The 17,141-nt window shown below is 43.1% G+C and overlaps 1 protein-coding gene across 7 annotated transcripts in view; it reads left to right on the top strand.

Annotated features, from left to right (window-relative positions):
- STAU2 (staufen double-stranded RNA binding protein 2) overlaps positions 1-17,141 on the top strand; it is a 305,621-nt gene that overhangs the window by 261,547 nt on the left and 26,933 nt on the right. The window lies entirely within an intron of this gene.

Here is a 17,141-nt window from a genome sequence, read left to right as displayed (position 1 = left end):
ATGCCCTTGTCTTCAAGTTCTTCCTTGGTTCAATATACAAACAGTAGCCACTCCACAACACCCAGTCTGAGGGGTGGGTGGGGGGTGGTGGTGAACCAAATGCTTGCCAGACACATAACTCATCGGGTACCTCAGGTTAAGACACTGAGACTCCTAAGAAGATAAGGATACAAAATTGGGCAGGAGCTGGAGCTGGGGTTGGCAGCCACTGCCGAGGAGAGGACTGGGTGAAGCGAGATGTGATGACCTGTATGAATGGTCTAAAAGGAGGAGAAGGAGCCCATTCATCTCTGCCCTAGATTCCTCCGGCAGCATTCCTCTCAACTCCATTGTGTATTCACGACTGGGGCTGGGGACCAAGAGGCCTCCAGAGTCCGGGAAGCCAGGCCCCAGAGGAGTCGCTCCCTCAGACACAGTGGCCACATTGAGCGCACAGAGATGTGGAGCCAAGGACTAGTATTCCTGAAATATGTTTTGAACGTCTTGAATACGTATATTCGGCCGCATACCAGGGCCCTTAGTAACAGCCCCGTGGGGTGTTGTGACTACAGCGTTGCTCTGAGTACGGCAGCCTGTGTGGGATGCGGCCACATCTGGGGGCGGAGCTTCGTGAGTCGGGAGTGGGTTTTGACTTCAGTGGGGGCTCTGCGCATGCTCGGGCCGCCTTGGCGGGCTCTGTGGCGGGAATCCTTTTCAAGAGATCAGACTTCAGGGAGGGGGCCCCACTTCCTGGCAGGAAAAGGTGCAGCTCCGGAAACCAGTGTGTGTGTGTGCTCCGTTGTGTCTCTTTGTGGCCGCATGGACTGTAGCTCACCAGACTCCTCTGTCCATGAGACTCTCCAGGCAAAAATAGTGTAGTGGGTTGCCACTTGATCCTCCAGGAGTATTCCCAACCCAGGGATCGAAACTGCTACTCGCGTTTCCTGCATTGACAGGCAGATTCTTTAAAACTAGCGCCACCTGGGAAGACCCCAGAAACCAGAGTGCCTTGGAACTGTTTTGAAGTTGCCTCTATTGATGTGTGTATTAGTGGCTCAATCGTGTCCTGACTCTGCGACCCCATGGACTGTAGGCCGCCAGGCTTCTCTGCCCATGGAGTTTCCCAGGCAAGCATATTGGAGTGGGTTGTCATTTCCTTCTTCCTGACCCAGGGATTGAACCCAGGTCTCCCACGTTTCAGGCATATTCTTTACTGTCTGAGGCACCAACTAATGACTAGTCTATAAGATGTCAGTTTAGAATTGTTATTGGCTATTTTACTTCAATAAAATGTTCTGCAGACATAGGCCTTTTCCCCCCTTATAGTACTATTGATTTGATAGTAAACAACATAGCTATATAGGTATTTTATTTCAGATTCTGTCTTTTAATAGAATAGTTTACTCATTAAAATGGCTACTGTTTAAAATAAAATTGTCCCTATAAAAAAGCCTGGACATTCAGCAGGCTCTCAGAATGGATTTAGCAATTGCCAGTTTCTGTACGGAAAAGATATTCTCTAAAACTCTGCGTCTTTTGTACGAATATAATGATAAAGCCTTGTAGAAGGAAATGGCAACCCACTCCAGTATTCTTACCTGGGAATTCACATGGACAGAGGAGCCTAGCGGGCTGTTATTGTCCAAGGGGGTCGCAAAAGAGTTGGACACAACTTAACTACTAAACAACAAAAAATGATAAAACCTATCAGAAATGGCTCCTATTCTCTGTGTTTGTTGGAAATTAACTTGTTTCATGCTAGGTGAGAAACAGCTCTGCTTCTCTTCTGTGTTGATAACACAAAGTAAGAGCACCCTTTATTTGATTTTGTTTTTTATTTTTGTAAATTATATCTCTGCATCTATCTTTGTAGTATAAAAACCTTGGCAACTTAACATCAAATCAGCAGTTGTTAGTCATGAGAGAAAAATGAGTAAAGGAAACTTCTTTTAGAAAAAAAATTTTTTGAAGTCCAAATTTGATTACTTTCACAAAGGTAGGCTTCTATTCAGTGATAAGTTTTGTTAGATTATTTAGTCATTGCAGGGAGCTGAAGTGATTAAAATGTTTTATAATGCACTGTTGTTTTCCATGAAACTTTAGTGTGGCCCTGTTTCCTGGCCACAGGAATGTAAGAACTTCTTGGCAAATACCCTGCCTCGGACCGGGTGGGTAGATGTATAATTAATGTCAAGTGTTATTGCCCTTCTCCGGTGCCATCCACCCACTGAACAGCATCAACTTCCTCCTGTTCTTTCTCTGTATTCAGAGCTTGGTTTACACCACTTTGGTTTTGAACATATCAGGATAAAATTCTGGTTTCCCCTTTGGAGAATACACATGACAAAAATCAGGTCACGTAACAGTAGACACTTCCTTATATCTTTGTTAAAGAGGTTCAGAACGAACCAATGTTTTTATTACAGTCAGAGGTGGTATTCAAGTGAGTAATAATTTTTTTTTAAAGAGCATTCTGTAGTGACTTTTCTGTTGGTATTTTGTTGTTGTTCTCAGTTTTTAACCTTTTTCCTTGAGCTTTCCTTGACAAGTATTGGGAGGAATGTCTGGCAACTGTTAATGAAACTGCAGGCTCTTTTTTCTCTCTCTCTTTATTGTTTCTATAAACTTCCTAGACAAGGTTAAGTCCAAAGAACTGATAAAGTAAAAAAGGTATTTGTGCACTAGAATGAGAACAGGAGTAAAAGTAATATTCCTAAATATCTTAGAATATTGAATCAGGATTAGAGTAGAAACCATGAGATTCAAATAGTTTATCATGAAGCTGAACTGTCTAATAAGGAAAACCATAATTGTGAAAACCGAGATTCCAGGTCAGTTCTAGGGCCCGTTTTATTGGGTTGGCTAAAAAGTTTGCTTGAGTTTTTCCGTAACATCGTATGGGGGGAAAACCCGAACCAACTTTTTGGCCAACCAAATATTTTATAGAAGTAAAGCTGAGAATTTTAATTGAATAGTAGTTCCTTCCATGAGGTTCCTGGTAAGGAAACTTAAAAATCAGATTAAGGAATGAAATTTTAAAGTAGATCTTAATAGAGATGATATTCCTCAGATGGATATTGGTGTACTCACACTGAACACACTGCACACTGAACACACTGATGTGCTCAGTTGTGTCCAATTCTTTGTGACCCCATGGACTTAGTCAACCAGGCTCTTCTGTCCATGGAATTTTCCAGGCAAGAATACTGGAGTGGGTTGCCATTTCCTACTCCAGGGGATCTTCCCAGCCCAGGAATCGAACACACGTCTCTGTGTCTCCTGCATTGGTAGGCAGATTCTTTACCACTGCACCACCAATGTACTCCCTTTAACTGATCGTTAAAATATGGACACACCTCCATACCCATTGGTAATAGCTGCATTTTCAAGTTCTGAGTGGCTGCCACCAACCCCATGGCTGCCCAGGCCCCTCTCTGAGATCCCCCAACTCCATCTCCCCAGGACCCAGCTACCAAATGAATTACACCCAGTGAAAATGGGATGTTGAAGGCCCAGCCCCAGCCCAGGGCAGCAGGCAGCTTTGCTTGGTCAATGCCCATGTTAACCTGTTAACCAGTTAACTTATCCTGTCAGTCAGGACTTTGCATAGCATGCCTAACCTAGTGGGAAATCATATAAATTAACACCTAAACTAAGACATTTCAGTAGAAATTAAAGTCAGATGAATACAAATATGACATCAAAGAGAAAACTAAGACTGGTGTTTAAAGCCCAGATTGAATAGATTGTGATAGATTGTAAGCCAAGCCTTGGAGACATTGGGACCCAGAAGATGAAAGTCACTGCATAGTTTCTCTCAGCCCATTGCCTTGCTGATTCACAAGTGTCTGCAAGAATTCTTTTCCTCCCCCATCCTCTTATTTTGGCAGCAAATCATTTTTGTACCAAATCATTGGTCTGGAAAGTATAAAATGAAATTCCTTTATGACATTACAAATGGAAATATGAGAGGAAGCCTAGGCATGAATGGTTCATTTGAGATGAAGACCCAACCACATGTGTAAGAGCTGAGGCTGTTGGGGGGCTGCCTGGAGCCCCCAGGCACCTGGTACAGGCTTGTTGATCCAGTAGCCCCCAAGGGACTATGCTTGGACACTAACCTCCAGTCTGTTGTGTTATTGATTGGCATTAGATGCTGTATCAGAAGGAAAGTGCTTTTTTGGTTGTTGAGGTTTCTGTATATTTCTAAGCTTGATTACCTCTCTAATATCCTTGCCTTTTTCCACTGGCGAACTCATTTTTGTACCTTCCCATGTCCTTTTCTCTGGCAAAAAAAGGCCAGAGAGAATTATGGAAAAAAAAAAACAAAAACCTTAATTCATGGATATAACATGCCCTTGAGGAAAACTCATAGCATTTCAAAGAGGGCCCAGGGCAAATTAAAGAAAAATGTCAGGGCTAAAAGAATGTCATTAGCAAGTGCAAGTAGCGATGCATTTATTAAATTAGTGCATCAGAGATTTTGAAAAAAAAGGATATTGGTTTCACTTGCTAAATGTGGTTATTTAATACGCTTTGTGTGGTTCACTACAAGATAAAAGGTCTCCGTAATACTCTTCAAATTTGGATTCAGCAGCCCTTGTACTGTTTCCATTTTTAAATGGATGCCCATGTGTTTGTGTATAAATTTTCCATATTTAAAAAAATGTAAACGTTGACCTAGAGAAAATGTCAGTGGCGATAAAAATATAGAATTGTACCAGCCCAGGTGACCTGCATATGAGTAATAGGAAGAGAATAATTATCTGGTAAGATGAAATGGAATGGAACCTCGCCAAGACCTCTAGCTCTGGGCCCCCTGCCCCTCCCCTTCCTGCCTGGAGGAGTGCCTGCTGCTCTCAGACCACATGACGAGTTCTTCCTTTCATGGGCGCTTTGCCTGTTTCTCTACCCCTTCCTTGAAGCAGAGACAATGCTGTGCACTTAGGAGGTGTTCAGAAAATAGCTGCCTGAATGAATGATTGATAACTCTGGGCGGATTTCAGTTATTCTTTTTCTGTGTAATGCAAGCTGAGAGGTTCCCTTTCTTAGCCTGGATTCATTTAGACTCACCTATCTTAAACAGATCTTGTTTAAAGTCCTCTATACCACCAACTGGGATCTAAGTAGACCATGCTGTGTATTTTAAATATAATATGCTTAATTTTTTTTAATTTTATTTATTTTTAATTGAAGGATAATTGCTTTATAATAATCTTTTATTTTTTATGCTTAATCCCATGCAGTAATTATGCCCTGCTTAACCTTAGAAAAAAAAATTTTAATTGGAGGATAATTGCTTTATAAGATTAACTTTTAATTCAACAATGCTCAGTGGCAACAAGACTGAAGTACATCTGCTCCCAGATCTGAATATTATATGAATATTTTTTTATTGCTAAGTCTGATCCTGCCCACCAGAGAGAGTACATCTTCACAGTTAGTTTGTGCCAGTACCTGGCTTCCTTTTTCACTTGGACCTCAACACTGAACCCATCTTCTTAGACTCTAAAAATAGCCAGTGAAATTTTTCACAGGACTAGAATTTTAAAAGTCTCAAAATTTGTATGGAGACACAAAAGACCCCAAATAGCCAAAGCAATCTTGAGAAAAAAAAACAGAGCTGGAGGAATCAGGCTCCCTGACTTCAAACTATACTGCAAGGCTACCATCATCGAAACAGTATAGTTCTGGCACAAAAAATAGAAATTTAGATCAATGAAACAGGATAGAAAAACCAGAAATAAGCCCATGTGACTGTAGTCAATTAATCTATGACAAAAAAGGCAAGTCTACACAATGTTGGAAAGACAGTCTTTTCAACAAATGCTGCTGGAAAAACTGGACAGCTGCATGTAAAAAAAAAATGAAACTAGATCATTCTTTAACTCCATACACAAAAATAAGCTCCAGATGGATTAAAGACCTAAATATGAGACTGGACACTATATAATTCCTAGAAAACATAGGCAGAACACTCTCTTGACATAAATTGCAGCAATATCTTTTTTGATCTGTCTCCCAAAATAATGGAAATAAAAACAAAAATAAACAAAGGGAACCTACTTAAACTAAAAAGCTTTCACACAGCAAAGGAAACAATAAACAAAATGAAAAGACAACCCACAGAGTGGGAGAAAATATTTGTAAATGATGTGACAGATGAGGGATTAGTCTCCAAAATTTACAAATAATTTATGATACTTAACAGCATAAAAACAACCCACTCAAAAATTGAGCAGAAGACCTAAATAGATATTTCTCCAAAGAAGTATACAAGGCCAATAGACACAGGAATGGGTGTTCAACATTGCTAATTATTAGAAAAATGTAAATCAAAACTACTGTGAGATATCACCTCACACCAGCCAGGATGGCCATCATCAAAAAATCCACAAACCATAAATGCTGGAGAGAGTGTGGAGAGAAGGGAACCCTCCTACACTGTTGGTGGAAATGTAAATTGGTACAGCCACTATGGAGAACAGTCTGAAGAGTCCTTAAAAAACTAAAAATAGAACTACCATATGACCCTGCAATCCCTCTCCAGGGCATATATCCAGAGAAAAACATGGCCCCAAAAGATACATGCACCCCCAATGTTCATTGCAGCACTGTTTACAGTAGCCAAGACATGGAAGCAACCTAAATGTTCATCAACAAAAGGAATGGATAAAGAAGATGTGGTACATATGTTCAATGGAATATTACTCAGCCATTAAAAAAGAATGAAATAATGCCATTTGTAGCAACATGGATGAACCTAGAGAGTGTCATTTGGAGTGAAGTTAAGTCAGACAGAGAAGGAGAAGTATAGTATGACACCCCTTAAATGGGGAATCTAAAGTGAAATAATAACAAATGAACTTACTTATAAAACAGAAACAGACTCACAGACTTCCATGATGCAGGGAAGGATGGGGGAAAGGGATAGTTAGGGAGTTTTGGATGGATAGGTACACACTGCTATATTTAAAATGGATAACCAACAAGAATCTACTGTACAGCACATGGAAATCTGTTATGTGGCAGCCTAGATAGGAGGGGAGTTCAGGGGAGAATGGATACAAGTATATGTATGGCAGAATTCCTTCGCTGTTTTCCTAAAACTATTACAACACTGTTTATCAACTATACCTCAGCACAAAATAAAAAGCTTAAAAATTAAAAAGCCAGTGAACTTTGATTTGGCTGACACCTTCAGATCCCAAGCCTCAGTTTCTCATCTATCTATCCATCCAATATTTATTGAACATCCACTATATTTCGGGTTTTGTGTTAGGACTAGAGAGATAAATGGGCTTCCCTGGTGGCTCAGATGGTAAAGAATCTGCCTGCAATGTGGGAGACCCAGGTTTAATCCTTGGGTCAGGGAGAGCCCCTGGAAAAGGGCATGGCAACCCACTCCAGTATTCTTGTCTAGAGAATTCCATGAACAGAGGCTACAGTCCATGAAGTCGCAAGGAGTCGGACAGGACTGAGAGACGGACACTTTCATTTTCAGAGATAAGTACAACACACCTCTTGACCTTCAGTAGCTGGTGGCCTGGTGGGTACAGAGATGTGTAGCCTTGCATATCATGGGTGTGATAAAGTCTGTAATGAATACATGGGCAAAACATTCTGGAATACAAAAAGCAGGAACAGCTCATCCTTAGGGAATGTAGGGAGTGTTTTAGGGAGGAAATGATGGTTTTGCTGAATCTTTAATATGTAATAAGTAGTGGTTTTTCATGGGGAGGCAGGTGAGGAAGGGCCCTCTAGACAGAGAAAGTAGCCCAAGCAAAAGCTCGGAGCAGTGCTGAGCCTCTCTCTGAGGGCTGTGGCGACCCTCCTCCATCCTTGCCCTGATTTGTGGTTGCTTCAGAGCCCAGTGGGCTTCCCAGGTGACACTGGTGCTAAAGAACCTGCCTGCCAATTCAGGAGACTTACGAGACATGGGTTCAATCCCTGGATCAGGAAGATCTCCTGAAGGAGGAAATGGCAACCTGCTCCAGTATTCTTGCCTGGGAAATCCCATGGACAGAGGAGCCTGGTGGGCTATAGTCCATGGGATTGCAAAGAGTTGGACAAGACTGAAGCGACTTAGTGTGCACACAGAGCCCATTGGGAATGTTTCCCACACCCTTCCCAGGTCAAGGGAGATCTGATCAGAGACCTCAGAGTCTGCTGTGACTGGTGTGAGCCTTCTGGGCATGTTGGCCTTTGACTGGTGGTCCAGACTCTGGACCTTCCACCTTGGCCACACAGCTCAAGAGAGAAGGAGTTTGACCTGAGGCCAAAGATCTTAAATTCTCCAAATCCTCAGGGCCTCTCCTTTCTGAACCTTTTCAGGAGGAATGTCCCTGCCATTAGGTGGCAGTGAGTCCCAGCCCCAGCCTAAGCGGAGCAGGCAGGAGACTCCCAGACCTGCACCTTGGTACAGAGAGATGGGATCCAGATGGCCCTTCTGCCTGCAGCAAGGCATGTGTTTGGCGGGTTTGCACATGGGAGAAATCCAGTGTCATGCTACAAACACTGAATAGGATGACCTAGCTAAGTATTTCCATCTCTGCTCGAGGCTGAATCCTATCTTTAAGCGTAAGCTGGCTTGGAAGAACTGCCCAAACCACTCCCCTTCTAGCCTGAGGGGAACTGTCCTCTCCACCAAAGTATTCTGCCTGCTTCACAGGCACCCACCCACCAGTGCCAACAATGACCGACCTGTGCATCCACAGCTCTCATGGCTGTCATTGTTCCCTAGGGAGCACAGTCTCACTGTCAGCCTTATTGTAAAGTCACCGAAGCAGTCTTCTGTGGTCATGTGCCTACAGGCCATTCATCTAGAACTTCTACAACCAAGCTGAGATGCTACTGAGTTGCCTTTGAATGAACGTCCTCATTAGTCTTTTCCTGGTCTCTTATCTTCTCTCTTTAAAAATAGTTAAATGGCAAATGCCATTCAAATGTAAGATTTCATCATGGACTATTATTTTTTTTTTTAATGAGATCAGACACTGGAAATAAAGGCCCTGAATTTCATACCCACCACTATTACACTGACCATGTCTTATTACTTTATAATATGTTTCAATAAATGACTTCATTTCATTTATAACAATTTAAAGGCTATAAATTGGGACTTCCCTGTAGCTCACAGGACTTCCCTGTTGGCTCAGATAGTAAAGAATCTGCCTGCAATGTGGGAGATGTGGGTTCAATCCCTGGGTTGGGAAGATCTCCTGGAGAAGGGAATGGCTACCCTCTGCAGTATTCTGGCCTGGAGAATTCCACGGGCACAGGAACTGACAGGCTACAGTCCGTGGGGTGGCAAAGAGTTGGACATGACTGAGCGACTTTCACTTCACCTTTCTGTTCTTCTGTTTATGTGTAAGTCGAAGTTGCTCAGTCGTGTCTGACTCTTTGCCACCTCATGGACTGTAGCCTGTCAGCTCCTCTGCCCATGGAATTCTCCAGGCCAGAATACAGCAGTGGGTAGCCATTCCCTTCTCCAGGAGATCTTCTCAACCCAGGGATCGAATCCAGGTCTCCCACATTGCAGGGAGATTCTTTACCAGCTGAGCCACAAGGGAAGCCCAAGGATACTGGAGTGGGCAGCCTATACCTTCTCCAGCATATCTTCCCACCCCAGGAATTGAACCAGGGTCTCCTGCATTGCAGGTGGATTCTTTACCAACTAAGCTACCAGGGAAGCCCAAAGAACAGAGAAGGGAATGAATGGCAACCCACTCTTGAGTATTCTTGTCTAGAGAATCCTATGGACAGAGTAGTCTGTTGGGCTACAGTCCGTGGGGTCACAAAGAGTCAGACACAATTGAGCGACTAACACTACTACGAAGTCTATATAACAGTCATATTATTTGGATTTGGAATCATGTTCAAAGTATTATTTCACATTTTAGTATAGTAATGAAAACTTTTAAACATAGATAGCTATTTATGTTCAGTATGTGTTAGAGGGGGAAAATCCCGTCTCTAAATTGACAGTTTTGAAGTTGAATTTTTTGTTGTGGAGTATTATTACTTTTGTTATGTTGAAGAAGAGAGTGGATGAGTATATGGTACTATTGGGAAACGGGCCCCAAGGTCCCATTCCTGTGTATCTTGATCTTCATTTTCCTTCTCTGTTGCCACCACTGTGTTAGGGTTTAGAATAATATTCCTCAATACAGGTGCAAACAAGCGTCACATGAAGTCTTTTAAATTCATTTCTATGGTCCCATTATCAAGAAGCACACATAGAAAGCATAAGGAGTATAAGGAGAAAAGGGACTCCTTGTGTGCTATGGAAAGGAATGTAAACTGGTGCAACCACTGTGGAAAACAATATGGAGGCTTCTCAAAAAATTAAAGTAGAACTACCATATGATCCAGAAAATTTACTCCTGGGTGTTTGTCCAAAGAAAACAAAATCAGAAAAGATACATGCACTCCCATGTATATTCACTGCAGCATGATTTACAATAGCCAAAATATGGAAACAACCTGTGTCCATTGACAAATAGACAAAATGTGATGTGTGTATATGTGTGTGTGTGTGTGTTAGTTGCTCAGTCATGTCCGAATCTTTGCGATCCCATGGACTGTAGCCCACCAGGCTCCTCTGTCGATGGGGATTCTCCAGGCAAGAATATTGGAGTGGGTAGACTTTTCCTTTTCCAGGGGATCTTCCCCACCTAGGGATTGAACCTGTGTCTACTGCACTGCAGGCAGATTCTTTACTGTCTGAACCACAGAGAAACCTATATATATATATATATATATATATATATAAACAGAGAGAGAGAGAAGAATCCTATTCAGCCATGAAAAGGAGAACCTGCCATTGGTGACAACATGGATGGATCTTGGAGGCATTTTGTTAAGTGAAAGTCAAATTCCATATGATCTCATTGGTGTGTGGAATTAAAAAACAAACAAACAAAAACCCAGACTCATAGGTAAAGAGAACAGATTGGTGGTTCCCAGGAAGGGGTAAGAGCAGAGAGAGACAGGGGCAAAATGGGTTAAAGAAAAAAGCATAGGTAAATATGTGAGTTGAAGGTAGATCCACTTAACTTTTTTTTTAATTAGGTCATATCTACAAATGAAATGGGCAAACAGACAATCCAAGGTGAAATCTTATTCTTCAGGGTCCTGTGAATCATGAATTTGTCCAGTGGGTGTAATATCCCAGTTACTGTTTAATGTTTCGGCCTGTGTAGTAAAATGCAACTTTATGAATGTGTGGCATTTGAAGAACGAACATGCAGCGTGAAGTGCAGAATTTGTAGCTGCTAACTTGGACGGGCAAACAGGATGCCCGTTTTACAGCTTGCTCTACTGAGAAACAAATTTAATGACCTCCATTTTATAGAGAATTTATTTATTATGGATAACTCATTTTTAAATAGTCTAATATTCTGGGTCATTTTTTTCCCCCCTAAGGAGCATATTTAGAATCAGATGGTCTTGAGTGAAAGGAAGATACATTCAGTGGAAGTGCCCCTTTGTTTTCTGGCCGTGCAGATGTGCCCCGACTGAAGGCACTCAGCTCTGCCCTCGGAGCAGAGTGGTCACTGGGGAAAGTCATTTGTTTCAGAGATGGGTACCTCAATGGGGAGAGTGGCCCAGCTGCTCTGACTCACACCTAGGACATTTGACTTTAAAAAGAAAAAAAAAAAAAAAAAAAAAAGACATGCCTAATCAATATCTTTGTGTCTTTTAGAAAGAGATGTTGTGTTACCAAAGCAGAGTTTATATTTCTGTTCAGTATAAAATGAAAAATAAAATTGACCTATCCTAAGAATGCATTCCCTACTAGAAAACAAACAAACAAAAAACCTCTCTCCTTCTGATTTCTAAGAAGAGCTATCCATTTTCAAACTAGTTTACCTGCTCTGGCCTCAAAACACTCAGGCTATGACAAGCCTCTGTGCCAGTTTTCATCAGCTTGGTTTGGGTAGTGAAGTGCCTCTCAGTTTTTCCCAGATAGCACTCTTAATCTAAAGAATATGTTTCTTGAATATATTTCCATCTTAGGTGTAGATGCAGAGTAAAGTGACATGAATACTGAGCACAGAAATGGGAGTACATGTTTATACGTGTATTTATACAGCGAATGATAGATTTTGCATTCTTGTTCAGGTTCAAATATTTGGGGAAAATAACTGCCAGTAAGTGGTCATGAATGTACAATATGTTATATGCTGTTACCGGTGAATTTTTGCCTCTATGGAAATAAGCTTTCCCTTTTACAATAATTGCTAACCACTAAGAGAAAAAAATCACAGGTGTGTCTTTTTTTTTTAACTTTTGTATTTTGTAATCACATCATTTTAAAGGTGAGATGTCAAGCTTACATTTTTGCTAAGGAACCTGCAGCTTCGAGTCTTATCTAAGAATTATTCCTGCTCTTTTGCAATGTTTCCTTAAAGACACTGGGTTTGAGTCATTTACTAACCACAGACACAAAATGCATTAGGTTTTAACAGCAGATCTAAATTAAAAACTCAGTAACTTGGAACAAATGGACCCTTTAGCTCATTTCCAAGCTAAAATCCTGGTTACATTTTATTGTTTCTAAACCTTTCTTACTGCAAACCATCAATCCACCAGGTTCCTTCTGGCTCATTCGAGCTTTGAACTGTACCTTTACGGTGCTATAAATTAGCATGTGGGATGCATGTAATTGGCATTCATTTCTTCCCAGTTGAAGTTGTCTGTCTTTGAAGACATCTTTACAACACTTCGAATTCACTCTGAAAAGTAATACCCGATGAAAAGATGTCAAACGTAAATTTAAAAAACATGTTTTGGCTTTTATCTCAAGATGGAAAATAAAAGTGGTCATAGCTCTGTGATCCAGAACTCACTTTCTAAGACTTTAGTCCCATTGTTTTGGGCAGAGACGTCTTTGGCAGCAGGAAGTAGAAAGAAGGGCACAGTCTCACCCACCTGAAGACAACGAGTCATTTTAAAGATATGGTTACAGGGGGAAATGGTCAGGGTCATAAAATTGTCAATGAAATGCACTCTCATCAGGGCTTTCTGTGGGAGGCACGGCAGGAAAAAGCCAAAAGGCTCAGTGGAGGGGGCCAGAGGCTTCTCACCGCCCTGCCAGGGTGGGGCGAGCAAGTGTCAGCCCTCCGTCCTCAGTCACAGAGCTGCTGTCGCGATGGGGCAGGAGAGGGGTGAGAGGAGAAGCAAGGGATACTTGCAGAGGGGGTGCTCCTGAGGGGGAAAGACACACTGCTGTCCTGTGTCCCTGAAACCCAGCCAGCCAGCCTCCTGGATGAGCAGGGAGCTGTGCGTCCACCGCACACCTGTCCATCAGTATGGCCGCCTGGACTCTGGCCTGGGCGCGTTCCCTGCCCCCGGCTCCTGGTTTCTACCCCTAGCCCAGCCTTTCTCCACACTGCATCCTGCAGCAGCCCATCCTCCAAGGGGAATTTGTTTTCCAAGCCTTAAAACCAAATTACCGGGAGGGTAAGAGAAAACCCAAGCCTCTAGTCCTTGGGCAGCTTGCCACCAAACTCCTTGAACTCCAGCCCTGGGTTTTTGTGTCCCTTTGAAATAGACACGGTTTGGGTTGAACCTGTACTTCCTAGCATCTGGAGCAGAGGAGGAAGAATATACTATTTTTAAAAGGAACTTTCTGGAAAGTGTACAAAACCCGATAATTAAAAAAATAAAGCCAAGCCCTCAGCTGCACAAACAGCCCTTGTTCTCTTCCAGCGAAGGTCTGTCAGGAGTGCCCACCTTCCTCTCCCTGAGAAGAGCAATTAAGGAGATCAGGAAGCATTGCTGGGTTGGGTCTGTTTTCTAGTAAAGCCTTTTCAATCACTTCCTTTGATGTAGCAGAGGGTGGGAGGGGAGTCCAACCAACCTGCTCCATGCCTCCAGCCCAGTTTGGAGGCTCTGGGTTAGAAGAGCGTTTTCTCTCTCTTAACTTATTTTTGTGCATCAGAGTGTACACATCTGTCTTTATACCCAGCCGATTTTCTGGCCCAAAACAAGTTCTCTGTGAGTTTCTCCAACCGAGCTCAGTGGGATCTCTGTCAGCTGCAAGATTTATGTCATCTTGTTTGGTCCTGAGAACTGATCCTTCAGCTTTTCACATCTGGATTTAATTGGAAAGACATTAAGTGCACTGGAAAAGCATATTTTAGGGCAGCTCTTTATAGACACCCCTATTAAAGGGGCTGACGGCTGTAGGTTCAAGTGCGATGAACACAGACAACATCTCCAAAGTAGAAAGCCCGGAATTAGGAAGGAGTGGCTAGGAAGAAGAGCACCCTGTTCAAGGATTCCATTTACCTGGTTGCTCTGGGAAAGAAATGCGGCAAGAAGACCACCAACTTCATGCCTAGCCCAGCAGCATGGGGCACCAACTCACGGACCACTGGGCATTTTGATATTTTCACGGACGGTTCCTCCCCGGTTTGGTTTGCACGTCCTGTGCACTGGCAATTGGACGTGTCATACACAGACGTTTCAGAGGGTGGTTGGCAATTGCAGAAGCCGTCACCATCTTGTTCCTGTCCTCTCTCCGGGTGGCGATAGAGTCCCCAGGCTACCACACCCTGCGGTGTCTCCATACACAACGGAAGCCTCTGGTCCGCTTGAAGCTCAGAACGAACACTCACTGACTGGTGTGAGTTTAGCAAAGCCCCTCACCCCGTTTGGCACACACTGGTAGGTTTTAAATAAACACATCCAGGGCTGAAGGCAGAAGCGACCTGATGATGATCAGTGTTTTACAAAAGGTCTCGCCGTTTTCAGATTTGTGGTTTGTGTGCAAAAGGATAATAAAGAACTCAGATCAGTTGTCATCAGGGGAACACAGATATCTTTCTCATCTTGATCTGTGTTTTCTTTGGAGGCTCTGAACTTGCTAGTTGCTCAGGAGCTGCTTTAATTCTCTGAAGTCCTGGCTTCCAAACGCCTAATTATTAGAGGGTAAAATGCGCATTTAGTTTCCTGTCTTTGGACTCTGCTTCATCGTATCTGTGGCCTTGGTTTATAATGTGTTTTGAGCCATGGAATCTATTGCCAGAGGGCTTCCCTGGTGGCTCAGTGGTAAAGCATCCTCCTGCAGTGCAGAAGGCTCGGGTTCAATCCCTGGATTGGGAAGATCCCTCGGAGAAGGAAATGGCAACCCACTCCAGTATTCTTGCCTGGAGAATCCCGTGGACAGAGAAGCCTGGCGGGCTACAGTCCATGGGGTCGAAAAAGAGTTGGAAACAACTGAGGGTGGTTGGCAGTCTGAAACATCTGTGTATGACACCTCTAAACAGCAACACAAATGAACAGCAACAACTCTGTTGGTTATCTGGTGAAACCTGCAGACCTTTGCACAGAATACTGTTAACCTACCTAAAATTAAAATACATAAGATTTAAAAAATTATATTAAAATCAATTATCAGATATTCAGTTATCAAAAGAATAAAGCTGTGCTATAGCAATAAACCTGTTTATTTGCGCACTGACTGACTAGATCTCGCAGTGGGTCTGATAACCATACATCTAATATAATTCATGGAATTCTCCAGGCAAGAAACTGGAGTAGGTTGCCATTTCCAAGATTTTCCAGGGAATCTTCCTGACCCAGGGATCGAACCCAGGTCTCCTGCATTGCAGGCAGATTCTTTACCGTTTGAGCCACCAGGGAAGCTCAATATTTTGCTTAAAGAAGTGCTAAGTTTCTGTTAGATGTTAATACACATAACTGAATCTCTCCCCTGTCTAAATTCATAAAGCTCCTAAATCCATGAGCCCAGAGTTAAACCCCTGGTCTGGTGGACAGTGTCTAAGCAGCAGCCCTGGGCTGCGACTTTGTTCCACTCAGCCCCTGGCCTCCGAGAACCTCGGCCCATCTTTTGGCCCTGGACCTGCGCTGAGTAGCCTGGCAGGAGTTCTGGCCTCTGTCTGCCTCTGACCCTCTCTGCAGCCCCGCTGGGAAGGTGTTGCTGTCTTTGATGATGGCAGAAGGGGCCCAGCAGTCACCCAGGGGATAGCAATGGACACCCAGGAAAGGCCTCTCTGCACCCGAACCATTTTGCCCTTGGCTGGGCCGCTTGGCCCAGCTGGACATGGAACAACAGACTGGGTTCCAAATTGGGAAAGGAGTACGTCAAGGCTGTATATTGTCACCCTGCTTATTTGACTTGTATGCAGAGTACATTATGCAAAATGCTGGGCTGGATGAAGCCCAAGCTGGAATCAAGATTGCCAGGAGAAATATCAATAACTTCAGATATGGAGATCATACCACACTTATGGCAGAAAGTGAAGAACTAAAGAGCCTCTTGATGAAAGGGAAAGAGGAGAGTGAAAAAGTTGGCTTAAAACTCAGCATTCAGAAAACTTAAGATCATGGCATCTGGTCCCATCACTTCATGGCAAATAGATGGGGAAACAATGGAAACAGTGAGAGATTTTATTTTTGGGGACTCCAAAATCACTGCAGATGGTGCTTGCAACCATGAAATTAAAAGACGCTTACTCCTTGGAAGAAAAGCTATGACTGACCTAGACAGCGTATTTAAAAGCAGAGACATTACTTTGCCAACAGAGGTCCATCTAGTCAAAGCCATGGTTTTTCCAATAGTCTTGTATGGATGTGAGAGTTGGACTCTAAAGAAAGCTGAGAGCCAAAGAATTGATGCTTTTGAACTGTGGTGTTGGAGAAGACTCTTGAGAGTCCTTTGGACTTCAAGGAGATCCAACCCATCCATCCTAAAGGAGATCAGTCCTGAATATTCATTGGAAGGACTGATACTGAATTTGAAACGCCAATACTTTGGCCACCAGATGCGAAGAGAAGATTTGAAAAGACCCTGATGCTGGTAAAGATTGAAGGCGGGAGGAGAAGGGGAAAACAGAGGATGAGAGGTTAGATGGCATCACTTACTCAATGACATGAGTTTGAGTAAGCTCCGGGAGTTGGTGATGGCCAGGGAAGCCTGGCCTGCTGCAGTCTATGCGGTCACAAAGAGTCAGACATGACTGAGCGACTGGACTGAACTGGGCCGCTTGGGCCCAAACAGAGTGAAAGTGGTGTAACCACAAGGGCTGTTGGTGGAAGAAGAGCTGAAGAAGGATCAAGTCAGGAAGAGAAAGCTTGGTCCACTCTGCTGCTTCCTGACTGCATTCCCTGCCATGGCCACTGTCCAGCTG

The sequence above is a fragment of the Bubalus kerabau genome, chromosome 14 (assembly GCF_029407905.1).
Source record: "Bubalus kerabau isolate K-KA32 ecotype Philippines breed swamp buffalo chromosome 14, PCC_UOA_SB_1v2, whole genome shotgun sequence".
Classification (NCBI taxonomy): domain Eukaryota; kingdom Metazoa; phylum Chordata; class Mammalia; order Artiodactyla; family Bovidae; genus Bubalus; species Bubalus kerabau.
This window is presented reverse-complemented; position numbering and strand designations above follow the sequence as displayed.